Raw genomic sequence first — 12463 nt, 5'->3', positions numbered from 1 at the left:
TCCAGTCTCTGTTCAAACCTAAGTTAATTGTATCTAATTTGCATATTAATTCAAGTTCAGCAGTCTCTCTTTGGAGTCTGTTTTTGAAGTTTTTTTGTTGCAAAATTGCCACCTTCAGGTCTGTCGCTGAGTAGATCTGTGAGAGCAAGGGATCATCTTTCAGGATAGGTTGTAGATCTTTGATGATGCGCTGGAGAAGTTTTAGTTGGGGGCCATGCATCCCAGTGCAGCAAATCACTGAGATGCCTCTCTGCCTAATATTGTTATTCTGTAGTTTGATGGGAGTAATCTACTCTGAAGTTGAGACGAGTTCAGTGTTTCAAGTAGCTAGTCTACATGTTCTGTCTCATTAGGGTTAGGGGCAAGTTTCAGAATCAAATAAAAACCAGTTATTAGATGCTTCAAAATAGTTCTCTTTGGATGAATGGAGGGATACTTCTGAGGTCATGAAGAGCTCACTAATGCTTTAAGAGACTGAAACTCAGTATAAAATTGGAGTAGGGATGTACTTAGCTCCTGTTGTGGTGAATGCCTTCCCAATGTATCATTCTGAAAAATTGCTGGCATGCTTGCAATTGAGGTAGTTTGCTGATTCAACTATTGTTGCTCTTTATAATACAGTGCGCTCTTGAGGCTTCCAACAAGATCAAAGCACTGTTGTGATAGACAAAAGGTAGATGGGAAAACAGAGGTGAGATGACTTATGTAAGGTCACTCAGCAGATTGATGGCAGAACCCAAATCTCAGTTTGGTGCTCTAACCACAGCTTGCTGTGTTGTGCCTACCTGTTATGCTCTAGTGTTCCAAGTTAACTAGACCATGGAAAACATTATACAGAATGACTAGCCTTTTGTTAGATTCTCTAACATCAATCATTGTTTCTAAATCACTGCTTACTGCCTCATGTAATCTATTAACAGCTACAGAAGTTGACTGGAAATTTTCTGTTGGAAACTTTTTTCTGAAAAATTCCATGACTTTTTATTTTCATCTTTAAGTTCAGCTCTAGCAGATGGCTGATGGATGCTTTTCTGCTCTTTAGAAGACTGACTATAGCTCAAAAATGCAAAAATCCCTACCACCACTCACTGTAAGGCTGGACCATGTTCAAGAACCAGAGAGCAAAGTGAACCTAAGCAATTTGACGTTAATGCCTGAGTATAAAACAGCGCTTTTAGGGTTTCTTCCTCAGTAGTGTGATATGGTTCCTTGTGTGGCTGCATCCTTAGGCCTAGAATCCCCAAGAAGACCCCTCCAGTCAGAGTCTTCGGCCTGTGCAAAGCCCAATGAGTTCAGCGAGGCTCCACACAGGTCACTGAGTCTGCCCATATAATAGAATCATAGAATATCTGGATCGAAAGGGACCTCAGGAGGTCATCTAGTCTAACCCCCTGCTCAAAGCAAGTCCAAACTCCAACAAAATCATCCCAGCCAAGGCTTCGTCAAGCCTGACCTTAAAAACCTCTAAGGAAGGAGATTCCACCACCTCCCTAGGTAACCCATTCCAGTGCCTCAACCACTCCTCATAAGTCATGTTCTCCAGCCTCCTAATCATTTTTGTTGCCCTCTTCTGGACTCTTTCCAATTTTTTTCACATCCTTCTTGTAGTGTGAGGATTAAAACTGAACACAGTACTCCAGATGATGCTTCATCAATGTCGGATAGAGGGGAATGATCACGTCCCTCAATCTGCTGCCAATGCCCCTACTTATACAGCCCCAAATGCCATTAGCCTTCTTGGCAACAAGGGCACACTGTTGACTCATATCTAGCTTCTCATCCACTGTAACCCCTAGGTCCTTTTCTGCAGAACTTCTGCCTAGCTATTCGGTCCCTAACCTGTAGCAGTGCATGGGATTCTTCTGTCCTAAGTGCAGGACTCTGCACTTGTCCTTGTTGAACCTCATCATCTCTCTTTTGTCCCAATCCTCTAATTTGTCTAGGTCCATCTGTATCCTATCCCTACCCTCCAGCATATCTACCACCCAGTTTAGTGTCACCTGCAAGCAAACTTGCTGAGGGTGCAGTCCACGCCATCCTCCAGATCATTAATGAAGATATTGAACAAAACGGCCCCAGACTGACCCTTGGGGCACTCCGCTTGAATACTGGCTGCCAACTAGACATGGGAGCCATTGATCACTACCTTTGAGCCCGAATGATCTAGCCAGCTTTCTATCCACCTTATAGTCCATTCATCCAGCCCATACTTCTTTAACTTGCTGGCAAGAATACTGTGGGAGACCATATCAAAAGCTTTGCTAAAGTCAAGGAATAACACATCCACTGCTTTCCCCTCATCCACAGAGCCAGTTATCTCCTCATAGAAGGCAATTAGGTTAGTCAGGCATGACTTGCCCTTGGTGAATCCATGCTGACTGTTCCTGATCACTTTCCTCTCCCTCTAAGTGCTTCAGAATTGATTCCTTGAGGACCTGCTCCATGATTTTTCCAGGGACTGAGTGAGGCTGACTGGCCTGTAGTTCCCTGGATCCTCCTCCTTCCCTTTTTAAAGATGGGCACTACATTAGCCTTTTTCCAGTCATCAGGACCTCCCCCGATCGCCATGAGTTTTTCAAAGATAATGGCCAATGGCTCTGCAATCACATCCGCCAACTCCTTTAGCACCCTCAGATGCAGCGGCATCTGGCCCCATGGACTTGTGCTCGTCCAGTTTTTCTAAATAGTCCTGAACCACTTCTTTCTCCACAGAGGGCTGGTCACCTCCTCCCCATGCTGTGCTGCCCAGTGCAGCAGTCTGGGAGCTGACCTTGTTTGTGAAGACAGAGGCAAAAAAAAGTCATTGAGTACATTAGCTTTTTCCACATCCTCTGTCACTAGGTTGCCTCCCTCATTCAGTAAGGGGCCCACACTTTCCTTGACTTTCTTCTTGTTGCTAACATACCTGAAGAAACCCTTCTTGTTACTCTTAACATCTCTTGCTAGCTGCAACTCCAAGTGTGATTTGGCCTTCCTGATTTCACTCCTGCATGCCTGAGCAATATTTTTATACTCCTCCCTGGTCATTTGTCCAATCTTCCACTTCTTGTAAGCTTCTTTTTTGTGTTTAAGATCAGCAAGGATTTCACTGTTAAGCCAAGCTGGTTGCCTGCCATATTTACTATTCTTTCTACACATCGGGATGTTTTTTCCTGCAACCTCAATAAGGATTCTTTAAAAATACAGCCAGCTCTCCTGGACTCCTTTCCCCCTCATGTTATTCTCCCAGGGGATCCTGCCCATCAGTTCCCTGAGGGAGTCAAAGTCTGCTTTTCTGAAGTCCAGGGTCGTATATTCTGCTGCTCTCCTTTCTTCCTTGTGTCAGGATCCTGAACTCGACCATCTCATGGTCACTGCCTCCAGTCCCATCCACTTTTGCTTCCTCTACTAATTCTTCCCTGTTTGTGAGCAGCATGTCAAGAAGAGCTCTGCCCCTAGTTGGTTCCTCCAGCACTTGCACCAGGAAATTGTCCCCTACACGTTCCAAAAACTTCCTGGATTGTCTGTGCACCACTGTATTGCTCTCCCAGCAGCTATCAGGGTGATTGAAGTCTCCCATGAGAGCCAGGGACTGTGATCTAGTAACTTCTGTTAGTTGCTGGAAGAAAGCCTCATCCACCTCATCCCCCTGGTCTGGTGATCTATATATGGGTTCTGTTGTAGGATATAGGCCCAAGGGATTTATATGGTTACACACAAAATGGTAGCAAGACCTCAGGAGTTCTTTGTTCTTGATGAGTTCTGAGCCCTGGGCTACAATGAGTTACTCTTTACCCCGTTCATATGAAATGGTTACATTCTGAAAGGGTTGCTAGTCAAGTACTGAAGTATGAAAGGTAGAAAGAGAGAGAGGAGGGAAATAGCATGTAATTCTATTTGCTTGCTTTCTTTTTTAAAGACATTTTTGTATTTCATTTTCCAATATATCTAGCCTGTTTTTACTTTTAAAGTGCGTAAGGAAATTGAGCACTGCAGTAAATTGCTAGCCTTTCAGCTTCGGGAGAGGACAAGGGATGGGGAAAGATAATGAATATCTGCTACCTCGAGCGCTCACAATAACCAAGGGCCCCAGATTCTTTGGACATAGTGAGAGGCCTTGAAAAGAAAAATCAACCAATTATTCTGAAGCATTCAGGTCTGTCTGAGTCACTCTGCATAGTTCAGTACAGATGTACACATAGCTGGCATCTAAAATCCTAAACCCTAACCTGAATGAGCAAACACTTGCTTTGGTGCTCATGTTAATGAATAGTAAGCTAGGCAAGAGGAAATTAGGCACCTGTTTGGGTTATCAGTAACTGCCCTTTAATTTCTGCTAAACTGGTAAGCATATTTTAAATGCTCAAGCATAAAACACCCGAATAAGCCATGATGAATCTGTGACTAAAACCTTTGCAAAAAAGAAACTTTTACCATCTAATGCCTATTGTTCTCGTCCATGGTTTTGAAAACCAAAAGGTTAATATCTTCAAAGACTTAGAAGCTGAATGCCTGTATCCCATCATTACTGTTGTTGATTCTGCACCTGCTCAACAGCAGAGTGAGTGAAGCAAAACAAGGATGCAAAGATAAAACACTTGAAATGGCCTTTGACATTCACTTTACGGGTTCATTTGGCAACATATTGTTAATGTTAGCTAGGTGACTGGACAGCACAATGGTAGGTGAAATTCAGGGTTGACAAATATAAGGTAATGCACATTGGCAGGAATAATTTGAACTACTCATACAAATAACTGAGTCTAACTTAATTGTGACCACTCACGAAAGAAACTTGGGCAGCACTGTGGATGTCTCAATGGAAATGTCTCTGCTCAATGTGCAGCATTGGTCAAAACAGCAAACAAAACGTCGGAATGTATAAAGAATAAGATGGAAAATAAAACTATTATAATCTATCCAGCAATCTGAGGCTTCAATAGCGCTGCCCACCCCCATAGATTCTATTCTATAGAGGTTCTTATACTGTGTTAACACAGTAATAACTACGTGCCTTCCATTAGTCTGTGAGTGCATTAAGCAACGTGATTCACATCTTTCAGGTGGTGTTTCTTCTCTCATCCTCTCCCCAAAGGGAAAAGGATGTGCAGTGGTCTATCTTGTTTTGGTACAGCTTTAGGAATTTTTGGATTGGTTTGGGGTTTTTTTTTTTTGTTTAGATACACATGTTGTTATGTATTAATGTTGGAGTAGGCCAAGTTTAAAGAAATGTACCTTGCACTTGGAATGGAAGGTGGTGAGGTTTATGTTGGTCCATAGTTCCTAAGCATCCTTTATGTAAAATAAAAACAGTAGGAAGTCCCTAGTGAACTTCATGGAATCTCTGGCAATACACCCTTTCCTGGGTAAAAAACTATGCTTGGGATAGAGTTTTTCTTTATTTTTGTATGTCTTTATATTCCTCTTTTGTTGGGGGAGTAGAGAAAAGGGAGATATCAATGTATCACTCTGGTGAAGGGATGCTATAATGTCATTGTATCAGTCAGTGACATGTTCAACTTTCATAGATTCATAGGCCAGAAAGGACTATTGTGAGCACCTACTCTGACCTCCTGCATAATAAAGGCAATAGAACTTCCCCCAAATAATTCCTAAAGCATCTAATCTCAATTTAAAAATTGTCAGTCATGGAGAATTCACCACAATCCTTGGTAAGATGTTCCAGTGGTTAATTACTCACTGTTAAAAATAATTATGCCTTATTTCCAGTCTGAATTTGTCTAGCTTCAACTTCCAGTGGATCATGTAGACCTGTGTTTATTAGACTGAAAAGCCCAGAATCAAATATTTTCCCAAGTCTTTTCAGTGGAGCTATACTGACTTACACCAGAATATAACAGAAAGTGAGGGAGTTCAGACAGGAAGCAATACCACAGCTAGAAGGAGAAATAACATAATTAGCTAGATTCTACCTGAAATACTTTAATAAAGAATTCTTGCTGGATTATAGGACAGCATGACCAATCAAGGCATATCAGATCTGAGAGTACAAAGACAATAGTTAGGCTACTTTAATTTATATCTATTTACAGTTTCCAATGATTGTTTTTTCCTACTACTCCTCTCTCCTGGCCCCTCAGCATATGAGGTATGCCTCCTTAGACTTCCTGGGCCTGATTCTGCTTTCACACAAGTTTTATGCCACTGTAATTCTATTGACTCCAATAAAGTTGCTTCCAATTTAGGTCAGCGTTGGTCTTTGTTAGGTTTAGTGGAACAAATTGATAAGGATAGATGGCCAGAACTTTGACAGAACAGTGTTCTGTTGCAAAAATATAGTTCTATTGAAATAAAAATACTTCATAAAATTGTGTCTATTTCACTGAAACATTTTTCAGACTGTTCTTTTGCATCATAATACAATTCTTTAAAAAGGTTAAATTGAAATGAAATATTTTGATTGAACTGAGAGGAATTTGGATGGTTGAGGGGAATTTTCTGTCACAGAGGATTCTGAAATGTCCAGGTTTCATTCCAAATGAGAATAAAAAACAAGTTTCAGTCCTCCACAAAACAAATTCCCATGCTTCATCGGCTCTATTCATAAATTGTGTGCAAGAAGTTGAGGGGTGTAAATTAGATGTAAGGGTATGATTTTGTCACAGAGGTCATGGATCCTATTACTTTAACGCAATTCCATGACTTCTTCAGCTTCAGCCCAGCGCAGCAGCAGGACTAGAGCAGCAGCTGGCGGCCAGCAGCTGGAGCAGGCACAGGGGCTAGAGCAGCAGCCAGTGGTCAGACCCCTTTTAGTAGAAGTCACCGACAGGCCGCAGGCTTCTGTCAATTTTTGTTTATTGCCTGTGACCTGTCCACGACTTTTACTAGAAATACCTGTGACAAAGTCTTAACCTTAATTATTCGTGGTATATGGGGTTTGAGTCTAAAAGGGTGTAATCTACATATAAAAGAGAGCAGAAGAAAGTGTGAATTATACTGGCCTCACTTCCTTTAGCTAAATTGGGTAAATGATAAGGCCCAATTAGGAAAAGAGGTCAAGATTAGGTCAGGATTCTTACCCCTGATTCAACCTATGCCTCTTTTCCTAATTTAGACAAACGCTTAGCTGTGCCTCTGAATTTGGCTTTGAGTTCACACTACTTAGATAATCTAGACAGATTATATAGTCTGAAGTATCTGTATTGTGTGCACTTGGAATATACATATATTGAATATAGAGAAAGAGAGCAGGTGATGAAATATTAGTTCTGCCTTTAGTTGTCAGGTAGATCCACATTAAAAGCTATCTGAATTTTCTTGGCTTTCCTTAGATCATCAGTAGTTACTATGGGGGGAATGTCTCTACAGGGAAATTCTTGTTAACAGCAATTCTACTTCCCTCCTCCCCCTTATTTAACATTCAGTGTTTTTCATTGTTTTTAATGAAGAGCTTCATGCTGGGAGAAAGCTCTAACAGTTTAATGATACCATATAACACTGAGCTACACTACATTATGCCTCACTGAACTCACACTTTATTTAAAGAAAGAATAGGTAAAGTACAGTTTGGACCAAGAGTGTAGATAACAAGTTCAGATTTCAGAATCAAATTGTTCTGCACTGAATATTGGAGTAGGGTTGCAGCTGCCATTTCATGTAAATGACCTTTGAAACAGTGAAAGGCACACTTGATAACATTTTGCTGACACAAAAATATGTTACTGAGCCCTGTAGTTCTTTTCTAAACTTGCAGCCCATAAAGAGCCAGTACTGAAATGGGAAATTGAGGTAATTACTTTCTAAGAAAAAACTAACTGAGAGGTCTTCTGCTGACACAATAGTTTCACAATAAATTATCAGTCTGTTCCTTTGTTTTGTAGTCTATATTTTGAATAGGTTTTAGAGAATAATTATGCTAGTTATTGCCAGTATTTTCAGGATTTATTGACCTTGGACCTGATTCTGTAACTTACTCAACTTGAGTAGCAGCTATTTTCTCAAAAATTCCTATTTAACATCAATGGGAATGCTCCCATGAGTAAGTTCTTCTCCAAGTTGTAGAATATGGTCCTATATAACTTTTCTAAAACCACAATGCCATTTTAAAACTTATGGAGGGAAACCCTCAAATCACATCCTTCTCTGTCAGATTTCTTCTTAGAATATAGCTTTTGTCCATACTTGGTTTAAGCCATCCTGATTCTTCTAGTTATGTCAGGATGGAGAGTCCATTTATTTGAGGATAATACATATTGCACCATCTAATGAGTGACACTGTTAATCGTACATGTTCTGATTTCTTGTCTGCACTAACTAAGATGGACACCTGTAATAATATGTAGTTTTTTGTGTGTGACCCTTGGGGTTGGACTTAAACTGCAAAGAACCAGGAAATTCAGTGCCCAACACTACTATTGTATCTTCAGGTCATGCTGGTGTGAGTAGAAATCATGGATCATAGTACCCTCCACCTTATGACCAATGTGCCATATTGTTTAAGCCTAAGAAAACGTTGACAGCTGCTGTTGAACACATGCGTACGCTCACTTCTCACCCAGGATAGCTGTGAAGTTTTGTCATAAGCACACACATACGTGTCATGTATACTTATGTAACCCTTCTGCCCCTCTGAGTTGGCAGCAACAAGGGCCAGGTTCAGTATCCAGGGGTTCCGTTTCAATAACACAAGGCATAACCGGCTCGAGCCCCCACCCAGTGACCTGGGACACTTACATACCACAACCTCCTGGCGCCTCTAGGTAGGCAATACTTCCCTGTCGCAAGCATGGGTCTGAGTGTAGCGAAATCCTTTTATAAAGGAAGGTAATCATAGAGCGGCATCCACTGGAGAAACACCACAACAGAGTTATAACACAACCATAACCACCCCCCAAGTACATTTGGCAATGTCCTTTTCCCTTTAGGTCTCAAGTCCAATTCACTCGAAAGTCGCAACAACGCAACAAGTCCTCTGGTCCAATGCCACCGCCAGATTCAAGAGTCTGATCTGTAGAGGTCCCTCCTCTCCCAGCCTGGTGGAAAGGGGCACTCTTACGTGGTCCGAGGGCCAACTGCCCTGCCTCTCGTGGGTTCTGGCGTTCCGCCTTTCTCGCGACGACTGGCTCCGCCTTACCTAGCTGCCTCCAACTCTGCTCCTCCGGCCGTCCATCACAATACTGCTCCACTCGCACCAGCTGCCTCGTGAGCTGCCGCCAAGTTTGTCCTGCAAATTCTCGGGCCACTTCCGCTCGGCTCTGTGGGCTGCTTCACATGTCACACAGCTACGCGCGGCTCTAGCCAGTCAGCCCTGCGCTCCGACAGCCGTCCCGTGGGTCCGCTCCAGCCATCCCTAGCAAACTGGCTCCACTCCGCGCAGCTGGCTCTGTTCCACAGTTATAGCTTCAAGGCTCCCCACTATTTACGGCACAGCACTGCAGTGCTCCAGCTCAAGTAAATTTCAGTCTTTTGTGATCAGCTCTTAGTGGATTTCAGCACATAGTAGGGGAGCCCGTGCCAGTGCCACCATTAGCCAAAGTGAGTTCAGCTCAGCAACCTGTATCTAGAGTCTTAAGGGGAATGATAGACATAGATAATCTACTCTGACATTCCACAGATGGCAGTATTGAAGGTGACGCACGATATGAACTGGTGGCTTCTAGCTTCCACAATGGAGCCTGAATTCACCAAGCCAGGCACAAGAATGAGTCCGTGCCCCACGCTCTCTCCCTCCCTGGTTGGAACCCAATGGTCCATGTGTCTAGCAAGTAGCACCATACTGCAGGTTGAGTCCATTTCTTGTCACCAGGATAGGGCAGTCCCACAGCTCGGCAGTCTGGGATGGGGTAGGCATGCTATGCAAATAATCTTGAGATTTCAGCTATCGCAGACATTTTCCAGCACTTCGCGCATAATTCACCGCACCAAGATGTCAGGGTACAAGTCCATGCCTAGACTCTGCTATACACTTACATACAAATATAAATATCACCCCAATTTTCTTGCCTGAAGGAAACAGTGATTTTGGATTGGTTTAGTTTTACTTCCTTTCTCCTCTTAGAGATCTACTGGCGAGAATACTTGTTAAAAGAAGCTGGAATTAAGAGGTAGTGTAGCTAGAGGCATGACAAAGGCCGCATTGAAGTTAATGGAAGTCATTGAGCAGGAAATAGGCATCAGATCAGGCCGGTCTTAAGTCCTAAAGTGATCTTCTTAAGAAAAAGAAAAGTGAGTGCCTCCAATGCATGGCTGGGTAAGAAGATCAGGCATATCCTAACTACAGCCCCCCCTGTGTGCTATGGCTGATCCTGTAAATCCTACAGCCTCTGGTTATTATTTCTGCTTGCTTCCGTTTTGTGTGCTTGTCGTCCAGCTGTGGGCTGCATTAGACAAGGCAGCAGTGGCATGGCTGAGCTACTCACAGTCCAGTCCTCTGTTCTTTTGTTTGGGGTTAAAGTGCTTGTTAATGGAAGATGTGCCTAGTCATGCTCCGTAGTGAAAGTTGAAGCTAATTTCCATTTATAGGCTAGAGCTTGTGGTAAAGCGTCTGTCTCAAATCTGGACCTTAGCATCCACAATTCTGGTGGATTACACATGAACTCCCCAGCTCACTACCAGCTTGGGCTCTGATCTCGCTGCCAAGCCTAGATAGGATTTCTGGCTCCTATCAGCCCGGGTTCCCCCAAATATTCCTTGGGGGGATCCCCTCTCTGCCTCCCCAAGCTTCCTGGAAAGAACCAGCCCAAGTTACTTCAGAAGTATGAGTCTTAGCGGCGGTATGGGAATTATCTCCCCCTCACCGTTCCCGCTTCTCTGGCTGCAGTCTTCCGCTCTGAGCAACCTGAGGGAATTGATGCAATCATTCGTTTAACATCACAAATACCGAGAGAACCTTGCTCCATCTTCTGCCAAAGAGACAGCCATCCAATATAGGATAACAGAACTAATGCATTAATCTATTCCGGCTGTAACTTTTCGCCGCGAACTATGTTCCGCGCGGCTGGGCACAATAGGAATGAGAAACGGCACAGAGCCTGGGCTGCTCCTCTGCGCCTATGCCTGTCTCACAAGAGGTAGACAGAGCATTCCGGCACAGAAATTGCCTCTCCTATTGGCCTGCACTAGGAAAAGAATCCCACAAGTTTTAAAAGAAAAGCTTTATATAAAAAAGAAAGAACTTACTCTTGATATACTAAACACTGCATTAAGAAATTCAATAGCAGGGATGTGGCTTAATAGAAAATAGGAATATAACGTGCTGATTTAAAAATAGCCCAATTAAGCCAGTCAGAAAATAGCAACGACACATGTAATTACAAACCAAAGCACATAACAGCTTATTGCTTTGTTTCCTTTGTACTCACACTTGATAGTAGAATATTAGAAAGAAGATTAGACGAAAAGCTTGTTTACTCACAGCCGAGGGAAAAAAAAAAGACCCCGAGTTTCCAGTTCCCTCCCAGACTTTAAAAAAAATCCAGGTCTCTGATTGGTCCTCTGGTCAGGTGTTTGGTTCCCCCTTTGTTCACTCTTTACAGGTAAAAGGAAATTAACCCTTACCTATCTACTTATGACAGAGCTGGTCAGGAAATGTACTAAAAACATGCTAGGCATCCAGATGCCTAAGCCCCAGCACTATGCACAAAGCAGTGGAAGATAGGTTTGCCTCTGCCTATCTCACCTTTGGGGGCTGAGCTGGGCTAAGCATGCTCAGAGTTCACCTACCAGACTGGCTCCCTATAGGTAAGCTCACCCAAGGAATCAGCAGAGGACCTCCCTTGTAACTTTTAGCCTACTTACCTGAGTGGTTTAGGCTACTTACCTGAGATGTGGGAGACCTGGTTCAAATTCCCTCTCCACCTGAAAGGGGAGAAGGGACTTCAACTATTGTCACCTCAAGGTGGGTGCCCTAGCAACTGGGATCTAGAATACTCTTCTGCGGGGCTTTCTCAGCTTCTTCCATTAAATCTGTTCTACTATGGATAAATTTGAAAAGTCATTAGAGTAGGAGGACTGGATCCAGGGTCTCCCATGCATGTGCTCTAAGCACCAAGCTACAGCATCATTCTCATGTGTGTTTGCTTGCTCTGTATCTGGCCCAATGACTCTTGAGAAACTAGAGAGCGTTCCTATATCAAAATACCCTGTGTAGCCCAGTGATTAGGCACACACCCTGAAAGGTGGCAGATCCCTGTTCAAATCCTTTTCAGCTGAAGTGGGGACTTCAACGCAGGGGGGTTCTCCCACATCCCAGGTGAGTACCGAAACCACTTGGTTAAAAGCTATAAAAGAGCTCCTCCTCCTCCCTGATCTTTTGTAAAAACTGTACAGGAACCTGACTCCAAGAGAGGGCTGGTAACGGAGACTCCCAAGCACATTGAAGAACCTCCCTGCAGTTCAGACTTAGGCACCAAACTCAGTGTTGCCTTGTCAATGTGCCTCTATAAACATAGACATAAGCCTCTTGCCCAAAATCATAGCTTATTGGAAAAGGGGGACCTGAATTTGGAGCTCCTGAAACCTAGGC

This window comes from Chelonoidis abingdonii, chromosome 2, assembly GCF_003597395.2.
Source record: "Chelonoidis abingdonii isolate Lonesome George chromosome 2, CheloAbing_2.0, whole genome shotgun sequence".
NCBI lineage: Eukaryota > Metazoa > Chordata > Testudines > Testudinidae > Chelonoidis > Chelonoidis abingdonii.
This window is presented reverse-complemented; position numbering follows the sequence as displayed.